The sequence below is a fragment of the Opisthocomus hoazin genome, chromosome 5, assembly GCF_030867145.1.
Source record: "Opisthocomus hoazin isolate bOpiHoa1 chromosome 5, bOpiHoa1.hap1, whole genome shotgun sequence".
Lineage (NCBI taxonomy): Eukaryota > Metazoa > Chordata > Aves > Opisthocomiformes > Opisthocomidae > Opisthocomus > Opisthocomus hoazin.
This window is the reverse complement of record NC_134418.1, coordinates 9115713-9129637: the sequence shown is the minus strand read 5'-3', so window position 1 is coordinate 9129637 and position 13925 is coordinate 9115713. Positions and strand designations below refer to the sequence as shown.

Here is a 13925-nt window from a genome sequence, read left to right as displayed (position 1 = left end):
TTCATGTCTTGCCATAGAAAAATGACATCCTCTAAAAGCTGGGTGACAAAGAACACCCAGAGCTGCAGTTCCATTGTACCAGGCTAGACTTGGCCCATAAATTAAGCAAACTGACAATCTGGCCTCGCTCCCTCAAGGTATTCATTTTCCTAACTTTATCAATAACCTGGCGTGAGCAGATCTTGAACAAAATGTTATCTCAGTGCTGCCAGGCCTTGCAGGGAAGCTGGAGGGCGAAGGCAGTGCTGCTGACTCCCAGAGATAACAGGTGGAATGCAACAGTCACCGCTTTTGTCTGCCGTCACTTTTAGTCAAAGGTCTTGGATGCTGCTGGACCCTTTGCGGTCTCAGCCTACAGACCTTGCTAGACAGAGCACCTTCTTGCCCGCCTCGACGAATGCATGCAAAAGAATCCGAGGCATTTCACAACTTCCAGGTTCTGACAGCATTCAAAAAAATGCATAAAACCACTTTCCCCATGCATTTGTGGTGATAAGGAGGCACATTGCTGCTTCCTGGGGACAGAATATGGGCTCAGAAATTAATTATAATTGTTGGTTCTCATTCTGCACATGCACAACATTTGGCATGAAAAGCATCTGCATCTCCTGTAAATCCCTCTTCAATTACGTGGAAGTGATGGGTGTAATTTAAACCATGGCTGCTCCTAGTTGGCTTAGAAATAAAATAACATAAAAACAGAACCACCCAAATCAGTCATAGTATCTTGGCCATGTTTATGTTACAGGCACATTTTCAAGTTTGTTGTTATACAGACGGAAGTGTGAAGTCCACTGTCAGGGCTACCTAGGCTGTAAGGTTTCAAGAGGCTGCTGGATCCAGGTGTACCTGGCTCTTCTGAAAAATTATTTTCCCTGTCTCAACCTATATTCTTCTAATTGCAAGAACCCAGAAGATGATGCAACCTTCAGATCAAGTCCATAATCACGGAAAAGCCAGTAAGCTCAGTTCACAGCTGTAAGGATGCCTAGGCACAGTTTAGAGGCAGCTCTTGCTAGGTAAAACGGATTATTCAAGAAGTGAAAGGGCAGTGGGTTAAAAATGTGCCCAAATTAAATGCAGTCTTATTGATGTAGTTTTAAATACAAAGTCTGTCAATATAAAACCCACAGGATCTGGCTTATAGTCATCAGAGATGGAAAAATACTTCATCAGATAAAGCTCTGCAAGGGCAGAATATAGTCCCTCCTAATAGAGGACTGGCTCTCATCTTTCATTGTTCTTTCTTCCACTAACTTGATCTTTGATCTCAGTTCCTGTTAGAAATAACTGTAAACAGTGACGATGTTCTAGGCCATTAACCAGATGTACAATATAGCAAGGTCCCTGCCACTAACAGACCATCTGAAAAAAACACACGTACGAGAGTAATGCTTAAGAACAATATTTTTCAGGCAAGAAAACACAGCATTTTCATTTCCTGCAGGATCCGTCTGTCATGACTGAAGCAAATCAGGCTGCTGGAAATGTGGTTCACAACACCCTTTGAGAATCATCAGGCCCAAGCAGCCACAGCCAAGTTAACATTTTAGTTTAACAAATACAGGTGTGCAGTTCACCTATATTTATAATTTGGTACCCATTCCACCAGCAAGTTCTTGACAGAAAAGATACCTGAGTAACAGATATTACAGAAATGGACCTTACCACAGGGTGTACTCATGGTTTTAATTTAGCCTCGATCTGCACAGAGTTTGAATCCTTAGAGCTTCCAGCCCCAGGCGGGTGATACGCGGGGTAGCTCCTGGAGCCTGGCTAGCGCTGTGGAAAGACGGCACTCGCAGACGGAGCTGCCCTGGAAATCCCACCCAGAAAAGACCAGGCTGAACCCAGGCTGGTGGTGTTCGGCTAAAACCACAAAGTGTATTGGTTAATTCTAACTGATCTAACAGATACATAAACCCATATATCCATTCTTCACCGAGGAAGGAACATCAGAAAAAATCCAACAGTTTTACTTTAGGCTTTTATAGTTTTGTAATTTTGTATAGCATGATAGGCAATACATAAAGGAAAGATGTGTGGAAACATCAGGTTAGAAACTTAAATTGTACGTACTATGTGTCCCTTCTTTATAGACTTTTGCTAAAGCATTTTGCACTGCCATGCACCATCCTGAGTATTCAAAAGTTGAATGTTTAGCCTATTGCTGGAAAAGCGATGCAGCGAAGGAAATCTGCTTTAAATGTACTCCTAAGTACTGCTAGAGAGCTTTTATGAATAACAGACCGTAGCACTTCCTACTATTTTATATTTCGTCCTGTTTTAGAGACTTCAGAGTGAAGTCATAACAGGGGGAAACTTGTCATGGATACACATTAAAAACTGAACACAAGGAGAAGGCCTTTGGTAACAGATTTGGATGCATAGATGGGTAACTCAATAAGGGGAGAAAATGCTGAGTTAAAGACATTTTTAGAGTTACTTATATGCATATCTCAGAAATTCTACCTCTGTTCAGAGGCACATGCTGAACTGCAATCAAATTACTATGTCCAGCTCTGCAATTTAAATCATTCATCCCATTTATAAGGGTCTTTTTGTCTTGAATTAGGCAAAATGTGAGCCCAACAGGAAATTAAGCAACCAAGCAAAATCAGGAAATTCACTCAAGTGGCTTAGCCAGTGGAATGTCACTGCTATCTTCAAACTAAAACTCCAAAGAGAAGAGGCTGAACTGCAGTCAGATTTATTTTCAAAGCAGCTAATGTGCTTTTAATTTCTACAAGGTTGGTAACCAGGAAAAAAACAAGCAGAGCTTTACATTGCTGCTCTGAATTTCGCTTTTAATTTTTTCACATAAGGCCTTAGCATACAGACATACACATCTACAATGAGTTTAAAAATGCACCACTTGTAAAAAAATTAGAACAGCTGTCTTAATGACAAAGTTTGAGATGCTCGTTATAAACCAAGTACCTACTGGCTATAGAACATCAAAAAAGAACGGAAACAGGAAACATACACTCAAAGACTGCACTTCTTCCTCAAAAAACATATCTGATGACAGCTCTCTGGGGGAGAGGGAAGTTCTTTTAGCTGTTTACAGTGGCCTCTCTGCATTTGAGATCTGCAGATCTGTTTGCGGAATATTTTAACTGATTTTTTGGGGGGTAAGCTACAGTTTTTGGTTCACAGAAAACACTCGCACCCTGAACCCTCAAAGCAATTCCTTGCTTGCAGATTACCATTATTGTTTATCTACCCAAAGCACCTAGGAACTGTAGTGATGGTCCAGGTCCCCGGGCAGTGCACCGGCACACAATAAGTATACAGTCCTTGCCTGAAGAATTGCAAAGGACGAACAAGGAGAAAAGCCGGCAGCCGCCAGAGTTAAGGGGAAAGAGTATGTGTGTGGTGACCAGCCTGGTTAGCAGCATCTTCAGGCCACCACTTGCAGGCTTTGCCAAGCTTCTGTAGATCTCAGAGCAAAGTCAGAGCTAGCACGCAGATATGAGAAGAGATAACAACATAACCCTGCAGACACCTAAAGGGAGTTTCTCTGAAGCCTGAAGACTGGCACAGGGGAAAACCAAGAGGTGTCCATTGGTGGTTTAATAGGAATAATATTGTCCATTCGTGGTTTAATAGAGGTTCCATGGCTGATCTTTATTATTGATGCTGGGGGCTTTCAATGTGTTAGATCTACTGCAGTTTGAAATCACATACATCTTTTTAACTATGATTGTAAATATGCACTCCTGCTTACTTAGCAATGCGGTGTGCTTGCCATTTGTTTAAACTAAATCATGAGATGTTTTGTCAGCTTCAAGAGGAAGCCATGGAGCCTCTGTGGGTGCCAGGTTTGGGGCTGGAGGGTCTCACTGGTTATTCCTGAACCCAGTACCTGTATCATCGTCTTCCTGCTCAGTTCTTTCTTTCCAGGAGTAAGGCTTTGTGCACAGCCTACAACATACTTGTAACAATTCCAGTTCCATATCAAAATAACGGCTATATTAAAATCTCCTGTCTTTAGTCAATAGTATGAGAGGTGAGGGAGAAAATACTGCTCTTCCACTTTCCTTTTCCCAGCACATAGCCACCAGTGCATGTCATCTGTGCCTGCCCATGCAGATCTGTATATGCTGTAACAAATTTAAAACCAGTTGGACAACTTCAGCTGAATTTGGTAAAGGTTTAGAGGCCTTGTGGAAGTTTCACATAATTTATGGAAGTAGCCAGCTGAACAGAAGACATCCTATAAGCGTTCCCACAGAAGACAAAGACACTTAATCAGCTCCTGCAGTCCTGAACAAAAGCGAACACTGAAAAAAATCCAAAACTTGCAAGGTTTTCACCTACTCCAACTGCAGAAAAAGATTCAGTCAGGACTTGCATCTTAGTCAGTCAGCCTTGAAACACATCCAAAAGACACCAGGTTTCACAGATTTTTAAAATTTATTAGCTCACATCTCATCTCCTCCCTTCTTCAGAGGCATCCTAGATGTCTCGTAGCTTGAAACACAGAAGTTTCAGTGGGTGCTTTGAAGTGATGAGGAAACCCCTCTTTCTACAGGACTGATGGATGTCTGTTGCTCCCTTGCACAGAGTTGACTGGGCGTCAGGAAGACACTTCCCTCCCAGCCAGGGGAGCAGGGACATGAAGGTTAATTTGTCTTTTTTTATCCCCTTCCTCTACAGCCAAGGGCCTGGTTGACCTCCTGAATCATGTGGGCCGTGGTAAAAGCCTCAGGCAATGGTGATCATTCTTGTTTTCTGCTTGTGAAACGGAGGCTAGTCTCCTGAGAACTAAAATCCCTTAGTTTAATTGAAACCATTGGGTTTAATACCTGAGTATCTTTGCTAAATGTAAAGGCCTGACGTGAGTAGAGGTGATCTTATGGTGCCGTTCACAGTGTCTGGGGGGGTTGAGAGGCAGAAGCTGCCTTTGCTTTAGTGAAAGGTGGAATAGGCTATGCATGGCTTTGAATGGAAAGACAGGGAGCATGTGTTCGATAGCACAAAAATAAAGCCAGTGGAGAGTTAGAAGGAGAAGTGTGGCTAAAGGACATGGCTAGACAACCATTGCAGCAGCAGTTTGAACGGATATGAATGAGAGAAGATTGTATTAGTCGAGGAGACAAGTGAGAGAAAATTAAAAGTTCTATTTGAGTCACAGTGGGCTGGATCTGTCAGTTACATGTTTGGGACGGGATTTCTGAGAGACAGGCTACAATTTTAGTTTGGGCAGAGGAGGCAGGTCTGGGAGCATGAGTAGAAACATGGCATTTGAATTGCCTTCTGCAGGAGAAATCATCTAGAAATGTAAGATGTAAAAGAAAACCCTTCAATACGAGAATATAACTGAGCATTAGTATGCACAAATCTATGTGAAGAATTGATGTTTAAAATCTTGGATATACATCACTCTGCTTGGCTTAAACGCAAATGAAAATTCATCCTTAAATCCCTGTTTTGATTTGATGATTAAAATAGTTCCTTCTTTATCTAACCAGAGCCAATTTAGAAATGAGGTGAAGTGAAACAAAGATATTACTGGTTTGCAACCACTCTGTTTTCCAGTAAAGTTTCATGTTTGAAAGATCTTTGTTTCCCGGAAACTGGTAAAAGATATTAAGGCCTGACACAATGCCAGTGCCCACTGCACATCCTTCACCGCTTCTCAACAGATTTTGAGGTAGAATAAAAGAAAATAATATCTATGCGGGTATAAACATTTCTTAAACTATCAAAGTATTTATCCAGTGTGTTTCCACAGGAAAATTAATTTGTTTCTTGCTCCCTCAGATTTCTGGATAAGTAGTAACAGAAAAGTACGGAACAGTGCTAACTACTATCTCCTTAAAACAAACAAAAAAACCAAACCAAAACAAAAAAAGAAACAAAACCAACCAAAAACAACACCCAAAAAAACCCAACTCATAAAAAATGAGAAGCAGATGAAATGGCTCACATGGAAATACTGCTATTATGGATGATGAAACATAACAAATGTGATACATTGTGCAGAGCATGCTTTAACTAATAGTGCTTATTAATCAAATTTATTTGTTAGTGATCTATCTTCCCTACGCCTTGTATTGGAAATCACTAGAGCAGTTTGCAAGAGTTCCATAAGCTCTCTCCTGGCAGAAAAAATGGGAACTTGAGAACTGAGGCAGCCCTCCTGGCTGCACCTGGATGCAGGTAACTGATGCGCCTTCGCTGTCCCTGGCTTTTTTCAAGGAGAGACAAGTTGGGGAAAAGGTCTGGGCGGAGAAAAGGCTTGCTTGGGAGGTGAATAAGCCATTGGGTAAAGCAGGCGAGTGTAGGGAAGGTCTAGGAAGGAAGTGCTGTGTATTGCAAAAAGAACAAGGCACTTGGAAACGTATGAGGAAGGACCAGAAACTCGAGTAGGCAGAAGATGCTTTGGCTGAACTCTTAGCAATTTAGAGTTCTCATGAGTGTGACTGTTCCTAGGGGAGTGCAGTGAAAAGAACAATGCTGTATTGGCTCAGCACTTGGAGCTTGATGTGCCCTTTTTCAAATCCTGTGGCTAATTCATACCCTGAAAAACAAAGTACATCCTGGCCAGATGGCTCAATTTAAGAAGAAACAAGCAACAGTGTAGCTGGAAGAGCAGGTAACGGAGGTGAAAGGCTGGGTGCAGGAAAAGTCAGCTGTGTACAGAGGGCACAGAATGGAGCCACCCTTCCATGAAATCCAATAAAACCTGATCTGGTCATGATTAACTCAACATTTTGAAAATCCTTTTAAGAGTTCACAAAGCACATAATGTCTAGCCAACTTGTAGTGGTATATGAGAGACCCCTGACTCTAATATCCCAGGATGTCAGCCCTCTGCTTGTTTCAGATTTTGATGCTGAACACTGCTTTGCTTCTCAATTTCAGCTTATTTATTTAGCATTCTTATTGCTTTATCTCATTTATAACAAGCCCTTGAATGTAAGAAAAGCACATTATACAGAAAACTCATCTGTTTGAGCAGTCTGAGCAAGGTTTACATTAAAATCACCACCTGATACATATAATTAGTGGCAGAACTTCCTCTTGTGCCCAGAACCTGTATGCTCAGCTGCAAAACTTCTAAACAGAGAGAATGGAGAAGTGTGAAAAGCATCTTTGATGAGGCTCAGCCATGCTCAAGCATCCCCCCAAAACACACAGGATACCACAGGACCCCTCAACACCTAAGCAGTGTCTCCTGTACCTGTGCTATGTCGGAGTCCAAAGTCAGTCCCGTTTCTTTCTTCCCCCCCTTGCACGGGGACTCCCCGGGCCAGGAGATGGAATTCACATTGCCCCCTTGCTCCCGAGGGCGAGTGCAAAGTGACCCTGAGGGAAACAGTATCGGTGAAGGATTTTATTTGATCTAGAATCTTTCTGACAGGCCTTCATAAACTTGTCTTCTAAAACAAAGGCTGCTTTTCCATTATACGTATTTTATGGGGAAACAGATGAATGACTAACAGTGATTGTTGCAAGAAGAGAAATACCATTATTTGGGGTAAATTTATCTGAGACTTGCTAGCCCAACTCACTTGTCTTGCTTCTATAACTCACTGAAAGAGGCCCACTGTATGTAGTAAATACACTAACTTTCGGCTTACTAATGCTGTGCTAAGTAAAAAGTGATCCGTGTACACAGCAAAAATACCTTTCAAGCAATTTGAAATGGTGCTGGAAATGCTCATCTGAACCTTATAAGCAGCTGTGCACATTACAGAGTGTCTGAACTATTTTTACACTTCATTTCTTTAACTACATCAAATAGATGCTGGGCTCCTTGTCTACAAACAGCATGAAAATAATAATAAAAAAAGAACTGAGTTGCATAGTCTCCTCTGCTTCCCTTCTTGATCTTAGGTGGTGATTTGCCTAAGTTGGCAACAGCTTAGTAGTAACACACACGTAGCGTTAAGGTCTATGTGTTGTTTTTGCGTGAGAGGCAAAGCTAGCGTGTCACTCCTGCCTATCATCTACCACGTTCTGACTAAGGAGGGGAAAACATTCCCTTTCTTGAATAACTGGATCTAGGAGCTAGGTGTTGAGATGGGATGTAAGAGGAACTGCTAGTCCTTTATGAAAAATAGGTGTCAAGGCAGACAAAACTGAACATATTGTCTGTATATGAAGACTTCTGTATGCATACTCCAGTAGTTTAGGTGCATAAAATGATGCCCAGAAGGGTATCTTAGAACAATCATGCCATGCATCAGTTCCCCTGGGTGAAGACTTTCTTCTGAGGTTCACTGTGATTGCATCTACTTCAGCCTGCGCTTTATTGTAAAGGCAGCTTTGTGTGTCTCTAGTTGTTTTTTTTTTTTTTTTCTTTTTTTTTTTTAATTTAGAAACCTGTCTACATTCATGTCTCACTGTTTTGTTGGAAACAGATGGCCCTTCCTGGAGACACACAGTTGAGCGAACAGACACCGACCACTCTAACATGTGGTAGCATGTTTGTAATTAGATATTTAAAGTGCTAGACAATTACTATCGAACCTTGTCATGAGGGAAATTTAGGTCTGTGTTTACCAAGATCTGAGTTATAAACTGGATCGCTGCCAGAGCTTTACTCTTGGGTATAAAATAAAAGAAGACTATGGTTGAATGCTGAATGACATCATTGATTAAAGCTGCCACCTGCCCTGTCTCGGAGATGATCGCTCACTCCTGTCTCCCACCCCAGTCCCTTAGTTTTTGTTGACCACTGTATGTGATTTGCACATGTGATAAGTTTTGGGATGCAACCAGCTGATCATAGGAGGTACCACCTCTGTAACATCACTAGTTTAGGGCTCTGCTTCCAACCTGGTTTTGGACTACAGACAGTTGAAGGCAGCGCCAGCCCAAAAGAAGAGAGTATCAGCCATTGTCACAATAGAAAAAAAGCTGATAAAGTTGGAGAAAAGAATGGAAAGTGATGAAAGAAATCAGGGGATAAATCACGGAGGACCACTACAGAAGAAGAGAAAGAAGATTTAAGAGTTATCTAATCCATAAGCTAATTGAATTACTGCCAAGTTTTCACCCTAGCTGGAAGCATCCAGCCTGTGGAAGCTGAGAGCGGAAGCACTGACTGCTGGGGGAGCGCGGCTGCAGCTCCTTTCACACGCCTCCCCCGTCGCTGCAGCCACCGCTGCAAATAAACAGTTGCAATCAAGAGGTGGACCCGTTTCAGAAACACAAAGTTCCCCCCTCGCTTTTACCTTTACTTGCAGTAGAAATAGTGCAGGAGGCTGAAGCAAAGTATTGTGGCTTAACCGAGAGGGACATTAATGTTTCAAAACTATGAAAATCATTGAACTTGTAGGTAAGGGAAAACCAGTTTCACTTCAAAATCTCACGCCTGAGCTGCTAAACTGCGGTAGAATACTTAGATGTAATGGTTGTGAAAGATAAAATTAAATTATTACTTCATTTTTTTTTAAAAACTAAATTGTTCATTCCAAGTTTGGGTAAGGATTTAGCAATGAAATGCTTCAGGGATAACTTGTTTTCAGCAGGGAATTCTGTGTACAAAACTGATTACAGGATGGAGCCAAATCCCTGCCAAAGATATGGGCAGGATCATGAAAGCAGATGAACTACAGTTTCCCATGCACTAGAATTCACAATAAGGCCAGGAGCAAAATGAGCACAATCATAAAGTATTTCAAGAGCCAGGACTGAACTATGGGAGAAAGCTGTGTACTTTTCTCTGTGTACATTTAATCACTTGCAAGATCTTTCTAAAGAGAGCTAGATGTTGATCTTACAGAGTATGCTAATTTAAATATTCATTGTATAATTTGGGAAAGGTGTCTTGGAAAACTATTTGAAAAAAATTCAGCCTAAGGTTTATCAAAAGAAAATAAACACACAACCTTGTTCGAGAAACTGGGTACTGTAGGGTTGTACAGGGTGTAAAAGATGAGAGGACAGTGACGAGGAGCAAGCAGCAAAACGTGGTAATGCTGTTTGAAGTAAAATTGGTTTAAAGTTATCCATCTCTTACGGTTAAAACTTGGAAGTCTAGAAAGTAAGCAAGCTGAGGTAAGGATGTGGCAGGAAGAGAGTTTTGATTTGGACTCTGCATTGCAACGGTAACTCTGATAGCTACTGCAGCACTGTCTTGTAATTCAGCAAAATCTTAGAAGATAATAAGGCCAACTCAGCTGAAAAACTTATGGGTCAAAGGAAAGGTGAGGGAGTGAAACACAACTCAACGTGCAAACACTGAAGAACAAGTTGCAGAAAGCCGCAATAACAGATGCTTGCTAAAGAAGAGCTTGCTAACAGTTACCATTAATAAAAAATACCTGTACCTCACTAATGTTAGGCCTGTTGGCAACAGTAAATCAGGGTTTGGTTTCTCATGATGTTAAGGATTATGCACCCACATAAAGCAGTCTCTGCCCTGACAAGTGTACAATGTAACTGTTGTCCAAACGCATCCCACTTCCTCACTACGGCTGACTCATAACTGCTTTTGAAAAACTCCCATAGGAATATTTCTTGCAGCATAAGGTGATGTTCGGTTTTTTTCCTGGCCTCCATTTTGAGAGACAAGAGAAGATGGCACCAGCTGGGTTCCGTGCGGGACCCCTGCGGCAGATGATGCTAAGGTATTTCCAGCAGGTTGGTCTGGAAGCTGCCAGCTAAGGGAACCAGCGGAGCAGGCAAGCAGAGGGCAGTGTAACCACACCGTGGCACGGCGAAGAGCGGGAAGCGCCAGCTTCGGGGACGGTACCTTCAGAAGCAGGAGCCGGTTAGGGCGAGCCACGGCGATGGCTTCTGGGGGACGCCCCGGGCGCCGTTTCTGCTCCCTCTGAACTGCCGCGGGCCCGGGTGCCCGCACCTCAGCCTTTCTGTGGAGCGGCGCTGCCAGGCCGGGTGCAACCAGCTGGGCCAGGCCAGGCCTTGGCAGAGGCTGCCCACAGACAAGGCCCAAGCCCAGCAGGGCAGCCATGACTGACGTGCTCGGGCCCCGCGCCGGGCAGCCCCCCCACGCTCTCCTCACCCGGCCCCGACCCTACCGCCGTGAGGGGAACGACCCCCGCCACCACTGACTCCCGCCCTCCTGAGGCGAGTCCCCCTACCCCGCCAGTGCGCATGCGCGGGCCGACCACGCGCAGCCCGGCCGGCTGGCCTCGCCGTGCGCCGCTCGCTGCGTCACCCGCGCGCCCGCGGCCTCCTTGCGGCTCCATCCGGGGACGCGATGACGTAATCGCCCCTCTGGGCGAGACGCGCAGCTCTCACCCCCACTCGCTTCGTCACAAGCTCCGCTCCGCACGCTCCCTGGCCAGCCAATGAGAGAGGGCAGTCGCAATGCCTCCTGGGGGTTGTAGTCCGGCGCGTCCGCCCCGCCCCGCCCCACCCGGCACCACACCAGTGCGCTCCTGCCGGGAACGGGCCCTCCCCCCGCCCCTTGTGGGCCGGGCCATCGCGCCTCGCCGCCCTATGGCAGAGCGGGTTAAAGTTCGGCGAGCGTGCGGCCCAGCCAATGGGAGGAGGCGGTGACCTGGAGGGGGCGGAGCCGTCTGTGTTTTGTTCAATTGCCATTGAGGAGCCCGCTCCATACGCGGAGGGGAGGCGGCCCGGGCGGGCGCAGGTACCGGTGGCCGGCGCCGCGCTGAGGTGGGGGGGGGGGCGGGCAACAGCCGCTGAGGCGGGCGGAGGGGAGGCGGCCGGGCCCGGACCCCTTCGCGGGGACCGGACCCCTTCGCGGGGACCGGACAGCTCTCGGCGGGCGGGGGAGCGATCGCCGCCCCGGGGGGGACCCTGCGGGGTGGGGGTGTCACCCCCAAGCCTCCCGCCTGCTGCCCCGGAGCTGCGGGCCGCTCACCCCTGCGCCCGGATAGGTAGATAAATGGGTGCAGATGTTATATTTATTGTTACTGGTGGCCCTGAGGCTCTGCCGTCGCAGCTGGAGGTGGAGGTGGGCTCCCCTGCGCCCTGCCGTTAGCTGAGGGCTCCGGGTGGAAGCGACACGGGCGGCTGCCCGCAGCCCTGGCAGATGAAAAAAAAAAACCCAAAAATCCCCAAACCCGACTTAGTAGCGTCAATAACTGGGGCGGGGGGTGAGGTGGGCTGCGGTGCGGGGCCTGCTGCGGTGGGCCGGGGCCTGCTGTGGCGGCCGGGGCAGCGCTTGGGCACGGCCCCGGGGTCTCCTGAGGCGAATCCCCCCGCTGTCGCTCGAGGGTAGGGTCACGTCAGAGCCGGGCGCGTGTTTTTCCGCGACAGCCGCCTTCCACAGCGATTCCTGGGTGAAAACGGCGATTGTTTCCTTCCCCCCTCCCCAAGGCAGTGAGAAAGTTGATTTCTAATTTATAGCTCGTAAGTGTAACGACCAGTTGGCTTAAAAAGTCCGAGATCGGCCAGTGAATAGGCTCTTTGTGGTATTCCGGCTTTCCTAAAGGCAGTAACGTGGCTTTGTTCTGACTGTTTGGCTTATTAAATGTCTCGCTGCCCGCGCCGAGGCTGAATGGAGACACGTTCTTGAGATCTTGGGTGCTGTTTGAGGAGGTCGCCATCGGTCTCGTGAGGCCAAGAGCCCGGCCGGGTGGGCGATCCACTGCTTTGGCGTTGGCGTCGGTTACCTGAACTCCTCTGGCAGAGACCTGAAAGTCAAGGCGTTTCTCTTCGGGCAGACGACGCGTCCGTCACAACCGTTGAGAAAGGAGCCGTCGCAGGAGCAGTGCTTTGTGGTGGCCCCGTGACGTTCAGGTTGCGGGGTTGCTAGCGGCTTGGTGAGTCAGGCCAGATAAGACGGTGGCTTTTAACGCGCACGCAGAGTCCTAGGCCTCGGGAGGAGCTGAGCCAGCTGGTCAAATCTATTTTCTGGTTCGCTGTGCTTGCATTAAAATTAGCTCCTGAGAACAGTTATTACAGCCTTTACTGTTCCATCGCCTCCCATTCATATGCCTGACTGCTAGAAAATATTTTCCTCAAAGCCATTTTTGGCAAGAACCAGTAAGTTTGTGTATCTTGTGGCAGGCTGAAATGTTTCTGGGTGTGCTCTCATTGTGAGTAGTCAGTTTGCTTCGAGTTGGGCTTTTGAAATCTGGAGTACAACGTTTGCCGAATGGCAAAAACTTTGCTAGTGAAGTGTGTGACTCGGTCTGGTTTTATTGGAGGTGCAGTATACATGATTGAGCCCAAAGAGCTGGTATCTACAATTACCGTGCTTCTGAAAATGTCTGGAAGAATTGGCCTCAGCAGCAGGAGCTCAGCATGTGTAGGGAGCTAAAACATGTATTTCAAGTAGTTGTATGTGAGCTGGTGGAAGTCCTAACTAGAAAATGGCTTTATTACTCATGTATTTTCAAATTCTGGGAAATAGTATTCATATTAATATGTCTGCTATTTTTAATAATCCCTATTTTATTTGTCGGTAATAAGATTCTACTCTTCATCATATGGCAGTACATGCTGCCTGTTAGACATAAACTTAAAATACTGATCTGCAAGCCCATCCCCCTAGCGATATCCTTTCGGGATGTTCCATGCTGTAGTAATCTGGCTGTCCTCCAGTGGCCTTTACCTGCTGGTGTGTAACCCACAGTTGTTGTCTCTTCAACTTGAGAATTAAAGTCAATTGATTAATTGTAAAGAGAGATTTTAAATTTTGTCATTAAACTTCCCTACTGGCTCCTCAAAAGCTGTTTTACCGCTGGGTGCTATGGTTCACAAGAATGAGGAGGCTGAAATAAAAAAGTGTTATTTGTATTCACAACCATTGTGTTAAGCTTTGGAAGTTTAGTATATGGCATAAAACTATATTTATGAAAATGTGGTGGGCAGATAGACTGAAAGCTTAATGTTACTGAGATGACTGCAATTTATTGCATGGATTGCTTTATTGTGAAATGGTGTGAAGGATTTATTCTTTCTTATAGGAATTCCTTGAGAGTCTGGTAGCCATTACTGTAGCTCCCTTTTTGAGTTCCTTCTCCTTTTCC

At 45.5% G+C, this 13925-nt stretch overlaps 1 protein-coding gene across 2 annotated transcripts in view; it reads left to right on the top strand.

Moving 5' to 3' along the window:
* The first annotated feature begins 11498 nt into the window (after positions 1–11498).
* Positions 11499–13925, top strand: part of FAM53A (family with sequence similarity 53 member A) — a 76808-nt gene continuing 74381 nt past the window's right edge. The window contains exon 1 of one of the 2 annotated variants that reach the window (XM_075420355.1): positions 11499–11575. The gene's annotated coding sequence lies outside the window, so the exon portion shown is untranslated. The remainder of the gene's footprint in view (positions 11576–13925) is intronic. The other variant, XM_075420356.1, reaches the window with a different exon arrangement.